Source organism: Gekko japonicus, unplaced genomic scaffold (assembly GCF_001447785.1).
Source record: "Gekko japonicus isolate JY-2015 unplaced genomic scaffold, Gekko_japonicus_V1.1 scaffold1794, whole genome shotgun sequence".
In the NCBI taxonomy this organism is placed as follows: domain Eukaryota; kingdom Metazoa; phylum Chordata; class Lepidosauria; order Squamata; family Gekkonidae; genus Gekko; species Gekko japonicus.
The window spans coordinates 240903-244907 of record NW_015164244.1 but is presented as its reverse complement, the minus strand read 5'-3'; positions in this window follow the sequence as shown (position 1 = coordinate 244907).

The following is a 4005-nucleotide window of genomic DNA, read 5'->3' as shown; positions in this document are numbered from 1 at the left end:
CCAGATGACAGGCAAGGCAGAGTCAGTGGCTTAACATCTATTGTACATGTTGCATCCACACCTAACAGCCTTTCTTGGCTGGTTTTATAGCCCCATGCTTAAGAGTCATGCTTACAACCAGTTGCTCAGAAGAAATCCTGCAACTACTCATCTTTGTTATCAGCAAGTAGCTGGCATCGGGCCAGGAGGTGTGCACTTTGCCGTCTAGTCTGTAGCTCTGTTCTCAGCTGCCATCTGTGGTGCTCTAAGGAATTTAGGTGGGATTGCTGCCATGTACACCCAGATAACGCAATCATTAGGCCTAACAACATCAACTACACCATCTCAGGCTTATTCACTTGCTCATCTTCTAACATTGTAAAAAGGTAAAGGTTCCCTTGCTTGAAATCCAGTTGAATCCGACTCTAGGGTTGCGGTGCTCATCTCCATTTCAAAGCCGAAGAGTCAGTGCTGTCCGAAGACATTTCCGTGGTCATGTGGCCGGCATGACTACACACCAAGGTGCACGGAACGCTGTTCCCTTCCCACTGAAGTGGTACCTATTTATCTACTTGCAATTTCTTGCTTTCGAACTGCTAGGTTGGCAGGAGCTGGGGCCAGAGACGGGAGCTCACTCCGTCACGCGGCACACTCAGGTCTCGAACTGCCCAACTACCAACCTTCCACAGCCTGCAGTTCAGCGTCTTAACCACTTGAGCCACCGCAGCTCCTTTCTAACATTGTATGTGCCATTAAATGCCAAAAATGCCTTTTGGTTCTCTGATTAGGGCAACCAGGTCAAGCCCTACACCAAAGGATAAATGGATATAAATCTGGCATCAAGAATCAGAAGATTGAGAAACCTGAATTTGAATTGAATTTTATTATATTATGGTCCACGACCAGATCCAGTTGACAAAAACAAGCATCCTTCCAGAACATTTAATGGGTGACCTCAAAGTAGCTCTTTTACTGCAAAGGAACTTCAGGAACAGACTAAAAAGGGAAATTGCTGAGTTGCAAGTTATTACAGCACTCAGAACAACGGAATCATCAGGACTTAACAGGGATATTGGTTTCTTATCTCACCAGGTATGCTAACGTCATTTGGTCCTTACAGCTGTATTCTCACCAATCCCACAGAAGGGCCGTACATCCTCTTTATTTTATTTCTTATTTGGAATAGCAGATTAGAATAGCAGAATGTAATGTAATTTGGAATGATAGATTGGAATGTATTCCTCTGGTCTGGGGAAAGGGGAGATATTCTATACAGCCAATTGTTCCACTTCAAAGAAGAAGATGCTGTAAGGTCGCATCCATGCTTGAGCGTAGACAGATTAAGCATAATGGCAGGGTCTCAATTAATTACCCTCAGCATTCCACAATTAAGAAGAGTACATCTGTCCATCAACCTCCACTTTTGACATATTTATTTCCTTCAGCATGTCTCCCCCCTCCCCTCCGGAATTAAACCCAAACAAATGCTAATCATATAAACTAGAAAAAACCAAGAAGGGATACAGGGAATACAGCAAACAAGGAAACACAGTGATATGAATGACTGGGACATTTGGTAAAGATCACATTATATTATAAATACAACTTTACAATATTTCAAGGAAAAGTCCGTCATTCTCAATGAGCACCCAGATATAACTTCATTTCGTCCCAGTCTTCCTCAGGAGTAAACCTATTGTATTGATAGGCGTCAGCCTCTTGATACAGCTCAGCGTTATGTTAGGAGCAAACCAATGCTTAGGAAAAAGTTTCCCTTGCTTGAAAGCCAATTGAACCTGACTCTAGGGGGCAGTGCTCATCTCTGTTTCCAAACCAAAGAGCCAGCGCTGTTCAAAGACATTTCTGTGGTCATGTGGCTGGCATGACTAAATTCAGAGGCGTACAGAACTCTGTTACTTTCCCACTGAAGCGGTACCTATTTGTCTGCTTGCAATTTCTTGCTTTCGAACGGCTAGGTTGGCAGGAGCTGGGGCCAGAGACGGGCGCTCACTTTGTCATGCGGCACACTCGGGCCTGGAACTGCCAAGCTACCGACCTTCCGGTCTGCAAGTGTTTGTATTAGGAGCAAGCCAGTCTTGTCTTCTTTAACTAGGTGCAAAAGCCTTCTATATGGTACTGGCTTAAATGGTCTCCATGAACACTGTATTAATATTTATAGTAGTAGCAAACCAGTCCTCTTTTATACTCGTCTGGAAGCCTTCAATTTTAAATTTGGCTGACAAAATGCTCTCTCCTTAAACCCAAACAAATGCTAACCATATAAACTAAGCTTGTTAGTTGCAGAGTAGGGCAAGATACAAACTGAAATAAATACGTTCCCATTTGTTCCTTGAATCTGTTGAACATCTCCATCGTGTTGCATGCTGTTCTGCTGCTCACCCTCCGTGCTGCACCCTGTGATGCAGCCCCCCTCCTGACCTGGGAAACTCACTCGAGGTGCCATGGGCTCTTTGCCCATCAATTAACCACACTCTCCCAAACGAAAGACAATTAATTTTACAAAAGAACAAAGATCAGTAATCTCAAGAACCCAAAAATCCAAAAAAGAACCCAGCTACTTGAACTATCTCACTTTGTCTTTAAACGCAGGTTCTTGTTCCAGAGAAAGTCTCAGACAGGCTGCATATCAATTTCTCCTCCTGGTAGTCTGGTTCAGGCGTGGGTGAATTCTCTGTCATTGAGAGAGATCGAGATAACCCCCCCCCCAGCCTTCTACTTACCAGTTTTATCCACTATCTCCCCACTAACAAGCTAATGATTTAATAAACATGACCTTTTCCAGCCAACATGTAAAGGCTTCATCCTTGACAAACATCGCCTGTTAACCATTTGTCAAATTAACCAGCACATAGGGCTGTTCTCTTTCTCTTAACAGTAATAAAGTTTTAAAGAGCAAGATGCAACTGCAACTGAGCATCACAAACGTTCTACCTATATGTATGGACTGACAACTTCCATTTCATTGTATCTGAAGAAGTGCACATGCAGATGAAAGCTTGTATCTTAAACAGAACTTTGTTGGTCTTTAAAGGTGTTGTTTGTACATGACTTAGGAAAAGTCGTAGATACATACTTTGAAGTGTAGTGGTAATCTAATGTAATAAATCTTGCTGCTGTAAAAACTTTTAACTATGTAGATACCACGGTTGTTTTGTTATTATGGTGATAACCGATGTCTAGAAATGTCCACTACCCTAGAATTCACCCCAGTCATCCAGCCATTGTGACTGCACTCTGTTTGTGAATTGGAACCTCGTTGCAACTTTCTAACTGACAGAAAAGAGTGGGCCAGAGACGGAGACATCAAGCCGAAGCACAGAGCACTCTGGTGCTTACAGATGCTAATGCCTCTGGCCAGAGGAGAACAATGGTTGGCCATCTCACCTCTTGGGAGAATGCTGCACCCAAAGCTACGGAGACAGAGACCTCCAAATGGCCGGAAACTTTTATCTTCCTCTTGAGGCAGGAAGATCCAAATGACCCCAGAAGGGAATGGACTCTTGGGCTGGGGGGAGATTATAAATTCTCTTTACAAAGAGAAAGAAGCTTTCTTCCATCTCAGTCTTCTCCTTGGATGGACACAAGCCATGAGGCATGAGGGACTAAGCTTTTTCCCTAGGGACTTCATCTTGCCCATGCATGGAGGGCGAATGGTGAGGAAATGCCAGCCATGAGAACTAAGGGAATGATGAACCTCATTGAGGCATCTCCTGGAAACAAAAAACAGATCCACAGTGTGAAGGGTGCTGCTGGACCCAGGCCTTCTGTCGGATGGATGCGGGGAATGTGAGGATAGCACAGGGACCGTGCTGGATCTGGCCCACCACCACCCATCTAATCCAACATCCCTGAAAACAACGGCTCTGGGTGGCCATCATGGCAAAGATCCTTTGGTCAGTTTATCCTCCCTGAAATTATCTCATATACTTTCAAAGCTGTTTAAACTGGTGGTTCTCACAAAGTCTCAGGAGAGTAAGTGCCACAGATTTAAAGTATGCCTCACGT